At 40.2% G+C, this 12,189-nt stretch overlaps 1 protein-coding gene across 1 annotated transcript in view; it reads right to left on the minus strand.

Moving 5' to 3' along the window:
• Positions 1-12,189, minus strand: part of med13a (mediator complex subunit 13a) — an 85,027-nt gene that overhangs the window by 56,285 nt on the left and 16,553 nt on the right. The window lies entirely within an intron of this gene.

The raw sequence follows: 12,189 nt of genomic DNA on the forward strand, positions 1-12,189 counted from the left end.
CCGTTCTCAATCATGTAGCAAGATAATGACATAAAACACACAGTCTAAAGAACAAAGGAGTCCATCATGGACAAGAAGCAGAAGATTTGAGATGGCTGTTGTGCAGCCATTGTACTTTCTAGCATGACATTCAGTATTTTTTTTTTTTTTTTTTTTTTTTAAATCATACGAGGCTTGCCCTGTGCCTTGACAAATCCGAAAGCCAACCACTGGGACTCGGTTGTAGTTCTTCGTAAAAGGATAAGACAATGGGGAAACACCTTTGCTTTGTTTATAGATTGACAAGATGATTCAAGACTTGTCAGAGGCAAGGTTGGAAGAATCATCAGTTATATTTAAAATTTTTAATGCGAAAAAAATACAAATTTTTATTATTACAGTTTTTAGTTATCCGAAAATAAACCATAAAAAAACACTGCATATTAGCAATGCATCACGTGGTTATCTTTCACATCTCTGATGTCCCGCAGGATGCTTGTGTAAGTATAAGAATTTTTATTATGAACAAGGTACAACCTGAAGCTTAAACTTGTGCAGGGGGAGAGAGTGTACCAACTTTTGGACTAAAAAGTTTGGTAAAGGCTGCTGTACAAGAGCACGAAGTACTTGTGTATTCTGTCACAATGCTGTGCCCTGAATGCAGATGTGCACTGCGTTACTCATCGTGTTTTTATTAAATTACTGCAGGTAAGCAATGAAGTACAGATAAAAACATCTGTGTGATTTCAGTCATTTGGTGTTATTTCACCAGACCTGCCCGTCTGTCGACATTTTTCACAGCACAGGCAGCGGATGCTGAAATGTATGAACTCAAAAACCACATAAGCAAAAAAAAAAAAAAATCAGTAATGTGTATCAGCAGCATAACATGCAACATATTTACTGTACAACTTGTACCTGCAGAGTGCACACCACAATTTGATTGTGTGCTTCAATCGGAGTTATACTGAGCAAAAAATAAACACACGAGAGTAGGAGTGCTTCTATTGTGTTGAATATGAATACACATCACCAGAACCATATCACAAGGACAAACAGCCTGTACTGACTTGGCTGCTGGATAAGCCATTGCTCACATCTGACAGGATTTGCTGTCCTTTGAGTCAAGTCTCCAACAAACATAAGCATCCAAGAATGCTGTCTCTGCATGAGCACCATGACCCACTCTTCAAGTCAGCTTAGTGTGCACAAAGGAAGCCCTAGCCACATGAATCAAAATGTCCTGAATTATTAACTGAAACTGTGGCTTGCTGCTGTAATGGATCAGTTGTTAAAATATTTGAAATGTCAATGATGAAAAAATAAACTGTTACCTGTGTCAGCCAGCTCTACATCTTAAGGGATTGTTAAAAGCTTTATGACAACTCTGGGGGGGGGGGGGGAACACCACGAGAATTTAAAATACGAGAAAAGTACAACAAGCTCAGGTGAACTGCCAAGTGAGGAGGGTGGCATGCCCAATGAATTTTATGGCAACATTCATTTCTCAAGCTCACAGACAACTCCAGGGAAACGTGCAGGAATGAAGAAAGCAACAATGTAGACAGAATTGGTTCTTATATGCATAACAATTCGGAGACCATTAAAAATAGCGATATGAATGGTGACGAGTGTTATCACGATACCAACATTTTGACTTCGATTCGACCTGTATAAAGTGCCTCGATACCGGTACCGAAATGGTTCCTCGACAAAAATATAAAAAGCAGTAAAATCAGCTAAATTAAAAGTGACAAAAGAACTTCAAAATATTTTTCTTTTTTTATTCATTCAAAATATTAGGATATGCTTGATAGATAGAAAGTGGGGCTCTCTTCCTTGATCAGTTATGAGGCGTGTCCCACACGGAGGGAGTGGAGAGAAAACTAGAGCCCTCGGGAACGTTGGCCACTCTGATAATTTTTTTTTTTTTAATATATATTTGAACAATCAGGGATATGTTATGTTATATGTTATGGGCCTAGCGTTCAGTGATTTCTGTAACATTTGGCAGCTCTGAGTTTTGCCACATAGACACCATTGGCAGTTTTGCGTGTCAATGTGTTTGATTGTGGTGCAAAATGCACATTTTGACTCGCAAAATGCTAATTTTGACCACTTATTTCAAGCCTTGATTTTAGATACCTGTATATTTGCACGCAAAGCAGGACGAATATTATGTGGTTAGTGAAGAAAAGAGTTGTTTCATTCATTTGTTAGATTTATGATGTATTTCCACCTGTTTTGGCAAGAGATTCCCACCCCTTTAAAACAGTGAATTTCAAAGGAAAATTAACATTTGATTGATTATACATAAAAAAGGTTACCTTGCTTTGAGTGATTTAGCAGCTGGTTTGACCAGATACCTTGCAGGCAAAGAGGGCAAAAAGTCAACAAGAAAAGATAGCAGGCCCCCTGAGGGACTGACAGGCAATGAAGAAAAAGGACAGGGTGGAAGGAAATATAAGCTTTTAGGCAATACTCCAACATCGGCATTGATCAATGAGACTGATAAAAGGTTTGAAAGCTGTAACTGAGAAAAAGCTGCAAGGCTCCAATCTAAAGCAAACCAGATTCTACATTTTGATTGAGCTTGTGGAACCTTCTTCTACTCCCTATTAATAGTGGCTCTTATTCAAAAATGTCAGTCTCCCTGAAGTTAATGCCTTTTTCTGCTTCCATGATCACATCTGCACTGTACCTCCTCCATGTCACATGGCCCTTTGCAGTCACAGTAACCCTTTAAAAAAGCTGCCTGGTTTACATCAACAGTTCTTAACCACATATCGGTGTTGCCTTTAGGCCTGACGCAACGCTCCAAACAGACATAGAAACGACAGTGAAATCTCCGAAGCTAAATAACCCTCAGGTCATATAAATCAGAATGAAACCAAACTTGGAAGGGGCTGGGGGTGCCTTTAAGTCACACAGATCTTCAGGGTACATTTAAACCGAAAGTAAAATAACGCTTCACCTCGAGTTTCTTGTGGCAGTTCGATCGTGGGATACTAACGTAGCTGCTACACTAGTGCCACGCTACAAGGGCAAAGGACGCCGTGTGTGTCACTTTGCAAGTACATTCTCGACAGCAATTAGGTGTCGCGACGCAATGTGTCTTATCGTTCAAATTTACCAATTTGAGTGAATATTCTCACCTCTCCTCGCCCGGCACGGATTCGCAGCTACCTCCTCAAACCACATAATGTTGACTTGACACGTCGCGAAAATAGTTCAATTTGCATATCTGACCAGAGAATAAGAGTAGTGTGAATCTGCGCGACACATCAGTATATCTCTCAAGACTTCATCTCAGCAAGCATCGAAGGGTTAATCCTGGGCCTACTCTGTACAGCAATTAGCATTTTTTCTGACTTTTGTGTTTTGTTTTGTTTTTCAAATCAAAGACTAGCCTCTGGTGTCAAAATATCAAAATCTTTACTTTGATACTGAAACAATACGAGGTGAAAATGTTAAAATAAGTAAAAATCCGCAGAATAATAACAGCTGAAACAGCCTCAATCAGACCCACAGCAAAGCATGGCTTCATTTAAGCGCAAATCAAGTATTTTTGTTGTTTTAATTGATTAACATGCATAGTATTAGCGGTGCTGTTAAATGCACATGCAGCATTGAAAATGTAAGTTCAATTGTCTGTATTAATAGTTGAAGCCAAAATCTTTTGCTGGCTTTTTGATGGCATGTTGTGTTGCGAAAGATAAGTGGCCTCATTGAGACAAAGATTTATTGGCCCAGCTGATAGCTGGGGCGCTCTTATGTTGCTGCCTCCTGCGTCGCAGGCCCAGATGAGGTGACCTTTATAAAAGCTCTTAAGCGGATGCATAGCAGCTCTGTTCCGTACAACGCCACCTATTGTACCGCATGCAAGGACGCATAAAGCACAACTTGCTTGTTAGATTGAGCAGCATCGGCAGTTGACTCAACCAAAATTCTCTGCATACGTATATCAGTTAAGGAATGTGATAAAAGCTTTGGGAATTATGAAGAGGAGGTCTAAGTCCGGGATCCATCCGCATTTGTTCATCTACGTACATTCACTTAGCCGCAGCAGTCATTAAATAGGAAGATTAATGCTTTGTGATCGACCGCGCTTGTGGCGATTCCACCCAGCCTGGCCACAAGGTTTCTCCTCTCCTCTATTTCCTCCGTATCTGCAAAAGGGGAGAAAGAACCAGCACTGCTCTACAAAGTCTCCATTACTAATTAATGAATATTTCCTGAGCAGAGAACAGGGACAGAGAGAGAGAAATAGAGAGAGAGAGAGGGGAGAGACTGCACCCATGGGCCAACACGGCACGCATGGCCGACTCCCAGCACTATGCCAATCAAGAAAGATCCGGAGAGCACGAGAGAGGGAGCTGCAGCAAGAAGAAAAAAGGGAAAAGCAGAGGGTGCTTTACAAGCAGGAACTAGAAAATTGAGCCCTGAGCTAGGGCTGGGCGATTAATCGATTCAATCGAATCAATTTCAAATATCAATAAAAATGTTTTTTTTTCCCCCTCCTAAACGACTTGGTTAGCTGAAGGCACATCCGGACTGACACACACTGTTCACAGCACACGGATTTTTCAGGGCCGATACCCATACTAATTATTAGTAGTCAAGAGGCCGATAACCGATATTTGGAGCCAATATTCATTTTCAGTAAAAAGAAAAATATTGGTGTCAAAATATAAAAAAAAAAAAGTGATCTTTTACCTTTGTTGAAACGTCTTTAAGCATATGTCTATTGAACAATTTTTTAGATTTGCATTGAACTTAGTTTTAAATTGATTTATTATCGGCCATCAGATTAAAAAAAAAAGGCAGATGCCGATATTCATTGAAACGCCAAAAATCGGTGCCGATAATCGGCCTTGCCGATAATTGGTCCATCCCTACACAAAAGGTCAAATACCTCCTTGTACTAGATGGCTTGAGTTTATCTATGAATCAGTCAGGTCTCACATCGACTTTGGAAAGAAAATAAATCCGAGTATCGTCAGCCAAGAGTGTTATCAATGACTAATTATCATCAAGAGTAGCAGCATCTGTGTGATCGCAGCCAAGCGTATGTACTGTAGCATAGTAAAAACAAACTGGAAAAAAGTGAGTCATCATTTTATTATTTTCTATTTTATTTTATGAAATCAGGTTGATAGTCCTCTTTAATAACGCTACGTGTCACCTTAAGTGTGTGTGAGTTTTTTTATTAGGCTAATTAATGGAAGGACTATGCCCACATGCAAGTATTCCCAAAAGCCATACTGACCCAAACACACATAGTGCGAGCCGCAAAGAGAGTAAAATACAAATAAACAAAAGCAATTGCATAACAAAAAAAAGTTATAGCATGTTTTTATGTTGCTGTAAACATTCCTACACCAGTGTGTAGAATCTCTTTAAATGAAATCATAACAAAATTATGGTTATAAGCGCTTTTTTTTTTTTTTTAAAGCAATCCTTTTTAATGGGTTTTACAGCACACTTAACTTGCTGTAATGCGCTAACATGCAGAAGGGGAGGGCCACAGTTATTGAGGCACTTCTCAGCTATTTATTGAACGCTGGTAGAGGAGTATGGTCTTGTCTACACGTAGCCGGGCTTTTTTTAAACAACCGAATATTTCTCCCACACTCAGTGTTGGAATACACATCCTCGTTTGTTAAAAACGCAGCTACACCACACCGCGGAAGTGCGTTTTCAAACGCATGCCAAGCCTCTAGGCGGCAGTAGTTAGCTAAATACTGTCCATTCAGAAGGAAGTTCGGTCCTTTGATGTCACTACTACGAAACCAAAAACGCGGCGCCAGACTCGTTCGGGAGGACCGACAAGAGGTCAGAATTGCTTTTAAACGTTTCAACGAGAAGCAGTAGTTGGTTGCGGACAAATAAGCAAAAAGCGTCTGAAGAATGGCTATAAACAACGCAGCGCTGCGGGAATCCATGTTGACTCGCATGAAAACACAAGTCGCGCAAGTGACGTCAGAGCATTTTTGTCGCATAGTGACGACGTAAATCTCCGGAGATATCCGCAAAACTCCACTGCGGCCGGAGTTTTGCGTTTTGCGCGACTCGCTGGAATCACGCGTAGGGATACAATACAATACAATTTTATGTCACAATATCGGTCGTGATATCGCGATATTAAAATTGCCACAATATATCATCATCATCATCATCATGTCACGATATTAATAGCAGCAAATCTGTTTAAAAGCCCAAGTTGTTTTCCATTTGTGCAGTTCCAGCACCCGCTGGTGGTTAGTTTATTAGAAGGGATGTCATTATATCCAAATGTCACGATGCGATAACATAACGATATGAACCTCGCGATACGGTAATTATCACAATATTGTGGGGAGGTTGGCGGTATATGAAAGGCTCGCGATACTGTATAAAAGCTCACGATAATGTAAAAAAAAAAGAGCTCATATTAAGAAAAAAAACATAATAACAGCATTCACAAAGAAATAGGCTTGGCCCTAATCATACGGCATCTCACTAGGCCTGCCTCTTGGAGATGCAGACATATATCCAAGACAGACACGCAATTTCTGTGTGTATTCAAATATTTTTCCAATGTTGTTTGAAGTTGGGCTGGGAAAATAGTCGAACAACTCAGTTGTGTCGACCACAAAAACTAGTCCACACAAAAATGTACACCTCAAAACTATAATGAATCATTTTAAGACCAGAGTTAACTAGCACAATCTGACTTTTATTTATATCAAATTGGTAAAAATTTATCTTCTTCACTTCCACTTCAATCTAAATTTACGATATGTAAAAATGTGAACGCCCCTAGTTGGGCAGCCTGCTAGGCTCTTGCAGGAAACTATCATAAGGGTGGCGAGGAAGCATGAAGCCTTCTTTGAACAAATATTTATTCATCCGCTCAATCAATTATATGGAAGTGTGTCTCTTGTAAATATTGAAGTGCCATTACTAATTAACACTTTTAAACACAATCGAGCACATTTAGACAACTAGGGGTGATTATCATTAGCTTGCTTTCCTGAGCTCATAGTTGTGGGACCTTCATTGAGTACACAAAGATTGGATTGACCTGGCTCAGCGTCCGTGGATGTAAAGAAATGTCATTTGAGAAAGCATATTTTAAAAGCATCGTCAAAAAAGAAGGGTGTATTACTAAATAGAGCTTTTTTTTTCTTTAATCGCCACATGCATGGATGCAATACAAGTAATCATAAAGAGTAGCCAAGGATGGGCTCTTTAAATGCAGTCCTTGTTCCCTATATAACAATCTTGTCTGTCTCTCGCATTCTCTTAAGATGACCAAGCAACCAGGAGTGAAAAATTGTTTGTGCCACGACACCCATGCCGGAGATTATTTTCTAAGTGGTGGGGTAAACACACCCTTGCATTAAATTTAAAATAAAAATGAAACAACATGGGGTTGTACAACTGTAGGAGCTGTTTGTTGCCTTGTGGCTAAGTAGAATGTAATGAGGGGGTGAGGGAAACGGCTCAGTGCAGCATAGCAATGCCGAGCTGGTTGTTAGATGCAACGATCCATGTGAAGCAAGCTCCAGTTCGACTGTGTCTGCATTGCAAAGACAGTGAGTCCAATATAGATTTGTCAATAACTGGAAGCATATTCGTGCCCTTTTGTTAACATTTCTGCATGGGCACCTCAATGAGCTAAAAATGTAAAGGACGGTGAAGTTTGCTGTGTGTGTCTGTAAGTATATAGCCCAAGCCCTGTGGCTTGAACACTTTACATTACTGTTCATCAGCCCAGAACATATTGTTAAGACATAATGTATAATGTGGCACTTATGTATAGCTCTCACTGTGTGGCTTGCTGTCTCTTTGCAATCGTTATTGCGTGCAGCAGATGTGTGTGAACCGATCCAAAGCTTTGGACTTTGGATTTACCGTACTCGTGTTTGTAATTTGTAAAAAGAAAAAAAAACAACAACAACAACAAGATAATTCATAATAAAAATGTCTTTAGCTACAACTAGTCAACACATAAATTGAAATAAGAAGAAAACAGATTTGGAATGGACTTTTATTTTAGATTGATATCAAATAATATGATTTGGATGTATTTTAACAATCAAAATAGCAGCGTTTTATTACGTCAATTAAGAACTTTAGACTCTTTGAGAAGCGCTCCATGAGACCAGCCATGTGGTTTGGGAAAATTGGCAAACTTTGGCCTGGATATTGGATGAAAGGGGTGAAGTTTTCCACATGTTGGCTGAACAACACTGTTCTTGCATCTGCTCAAGGGGGCTCTTTCGTTACTGCTGTCCAGACTAAATGAGCGTCAAGAAAAAAAAAGTACTTAAATGTTGCGAACGAAGACATGTCATGGGATTGGATTAAACTAAAACGTGGGCATTGTAGAGCTAATTGAATCAGCCTAGACATTCTGGGGAATGTATTCTTGAGACTTTAGTGGGATAAATGACTGTGTGATGGCGTTGACAAACATAGCAGAGGCTAAGATGGCGCAAATGGCAGTTGTACAACCATACTTGTCTTATCAGGAGAACATATACACTGACGTACAGGTCTCATGAGGTATTGTTACTAACAACAACAATATTCAGAATTTTGATCATGACTGGACTAAAGTGTGGTTGAATTCCTGTGAATCATAAACATACTTTTTTGATAAAAATGTAGCTTTGTTCAACTTTCATTGGTGTGTAATCATTTTTGCAAGTCTGCAACATTAAATTACTATTTGTATGAGTACGCGTACATAAACCTAATTTGAAATCAATAGCCCACATTTGTTTTGTGGATGTCACACAAAATATTCACTGTGAAAAGAAAGCTCTTGGTTTTCCAACAAATCTGCTGGGCTGCACTGATTGATGTTAAACACTGTACAACCACTAATGTACGGCATAATCAAACGTTGTCCAGATGCCACCGGGACTCGAGTGGAAAAAAGGGCTGAGGCAAACTAGTATGAACTTAGGAGACATACCATGGAGAAAATATTCCCACACACAAACATCCATTGCGAATTCCTATGCTGAAAAGATCAGTGTGTCTTTAGGGAGGCGGGGAAGGCGGCCATTTATCTTTTGCTCGGGATGCCCCTGGTCAGAAGACTGCAACAGCTTTAGAGGGGAGAGGGCGATGAAGAGAGCATGGTATTTGCATAAGAATACATGCATATTCCCCACCTACGGAAGAGGGGCTTGCCATTTAATCCAGCAATAGTATCCACTTTTTGGGAATCGTTTCAGTGCAAGGTCAGGGGAAGATTAGAATTACTTTTCTTATTGTGTCAGTAATATAATGATGTCCAACAATGTTAAGGCGGTGCATGGCAGTGTGTTACCCTTACATTCCCTCAATAGTCAGTAAATGTCCGATATTAAAAGATTCCTCAAATTTGCGCCCTTTGCTGCCCTCATCTCTTTGGCTCAACTCCTTCTCCAGCCATTTCCCTGGAGAGAAGGGATTACTGGCACATTGGTTTACAGAAATGGCACTTGGTCAAAATTAAAAGACTTTCACAGGCCGCTAATCTAATGAGGGTTGAAGAGAGGGGGAACGAGTGCCATTTCAGCTTGCCAAAATGAGGGCAAAGCAGCAGATTTGCATGGTAACCACCGAAATTGCGTCAAAGCTTGAAATAATGTTGGAAATGCAGAGAAAATAGTTTTAATTCTTAAACCGCTGAAGGATTTGTCCAATATTAGCATCAGGCTGGTAATTACTGACTCAAGATGGATGGCTGAATAGTACTAGCCATATGTTGATCAGACTGTAATTGCATTACACATTTATGGTCATAATACACAATTAGCTAAATATCTTTACACGTAAGCAGTTCTAAAAATCAATAGAAAGAAGAAAGATAACTAAAGGTGTCTTGTGTAACACACACACACCAACAGGCCTTCACAAAACTGCACGCATACAGCTTTGTCTAATGTAATGGAATGTGGCTTTGAGGGATATCTGACAGAGCGAGAAGTCCTTGTGACCAAGGATGTCTCCAGGCCAGACGACCTGTTCCTTGAAGTGATTAACCATAGATGGAGAAGATCGGAACCAACGTTTTTGATTAGACTTATCTGACAGCGCACACTATATATGTGGGGGTTGCATCGTAGACAGCGCCCTTTTCTCACTTTGCCCCCATGGGTGTGAGTGTTCGCGAGGTAAGAAAAGCAGCCCAGATCTGACTTTGTCTGATTCCTGTATTTCAGAGATTGAAAGAAATGGATGAGCAAATTCAATCAACCTGTGTGAGCCTTGATTTACATTGGATGCTTTCTGGAAAGATTAAACGAACACGCATTGGAAAATGGTTGTTGTTTGTGAACTAACAATTGAGCTTACATCCCAAGTGAGTGACCTGCTGAAATTTTCCAACATCACACAAACACCAAAATATGGCCAATGGTTTATTAACTGGATATAATATTTATCAATAAACTACTTCCAGCGTTGGAACTGTACTAACAGCTTCCGTTCTCACCGGTTAACTGACACTACAAAACAGTTACGGACAGAAACCGTTAGTCTGGCCACTGGCCACCAAAAAAAAAAAAAAAAAAAAGTGAATAGTTCATAGTTACATTTTTCATTAAACTGTTTACACGATCAGTATTTAAGGGGCCAATCACCGATCAGCAATTTGAAATAAACCGATCACAGAAGTGATCACAAGATGGAGCAATATGTCTACTGAAATTACTTTTTTACTGCATTATACTTATGTACTGCTTACAGAGTATCAACAAAACAATTCAAATATTTTGTTTAACAATCTTTGCCATGCCCCAAGGAAAGAAAGGGGGGAAAAAAACAAATGAGATGATTTGAATAAATAAATACAAACATTCATTTGTTATCAAATGAGCAGGGCTTACTCTTTAGTAACAATGTAGCTGCTTTCAAAAACATGTAATACATAATACTGGAAATACTTGAGTTTTAAAAAGACCTTCTCAAAATGATGTCAATGAAGGCTTTTTTAGCTCGGCCCCCAGCTGTGTGGCAGTGTGAAGTGAAGCCCCAAGTGCTGATGACAAATTACGGGCCGCCTCCATAATTTATGTTGCACATCGGGGCTGTCAAGAGTATTTTGCCACGCAAAAAAAAAAAGGAATTTTCACACCTTTGCCACGTTACAGAAACTTGCAAATACCAGATGATGGGTTAAAAAAAATCTGCAAATAAGCGAAGCGCACACACACACATGCAAGTACGCTTGAGAGCCCTCAAATCATTGTGTTCAGATTTTGTGTATGTTTGCATCAGGTGTTATAAAAATGAATTAATATGGTTTTCAAAATGATTATTGGTCTGGTTTAAAAAGCACATCAAAAGCCATAAGTCCTTAAAAAAGATGATTCATCATTTCCAATTCCAAAGAGGGACAGCTGCTCTTGGCGATATTCAATCATCAAAATTCTGATGTGAACCTGCCCAAAGCACGTGTAAGACCCTAGCGGGGGTTTGAACATTTTCCCTACTGTAGCTCCTTTATAGCACCCTCCCTGCCTTGAAACGTAGCACTCACTATTAGACCTGAGCCATACGCTTCATCTTATTACTGGGAACGGCTAGGCCTGAATGGGTCGCCCATCGAAGCCTTCGGGTTTCATTCTGAGTCCACTTCAGCCACAATGTCCAATAATGAAGCGGAGTCATAGAAAGCATTGGCTTAGCTCGGCCTCCAAAGTTCAATCAACATGGCAGAGAGAATGAATAAAAATGACCTCTTCCCTCTCTCAGCGCTAATGTTACTGTTACTGAGGAGGGGTAGGAATAAAGGAGGGTGGAGGCATTTTTCTTGTTTCCACATGACTGCGCCTGCGAGCTGCGATTCGCTCGAGTTAAGATGGAGCCGAGCTCAGGTTTACACCGGCATCATTTCTTGCCCATTCTCTGTAGAATAGCTACACATGCTCTGTTTAGTGTGCTGCATGGCAGGACTCAACCTGACGCGAGTCCCCCCTCTCAAACACTAATGTGAAAACGAGACCACATGATAGCTGCTGTCTCCACGGAGACAGCGGTGCCCTACAGGTGCTGGCACTACCAGTGTGCCTGGCTGGCTCATCAGTCACAGATTTTTACATTTCCCGGGGGTGCCGACTTACAGGCTATCCCCTGTGCCCACCTGACAGGCACTGAAACCTGTATCATTTTTCATTGTAGAACCAATAACATATCATGACAGTGTGATTTATCTTCACGTTTTTA

This window comes from Filicampus tigris, chromosome 17 (assembly GCF_054856515.1).
Source record: "Filicampus tigris isolate MCC_2025a chromosome 17, RoL_Ftig_1.0, whole genome shotgun sequence".
Classification (NCBI taxonomy): Eukaryota; Metazoa; Chordata; class Actinopteri; order Syngnathiformes; family Syngnathidae; genus Filicampus; species Filicampus tigris.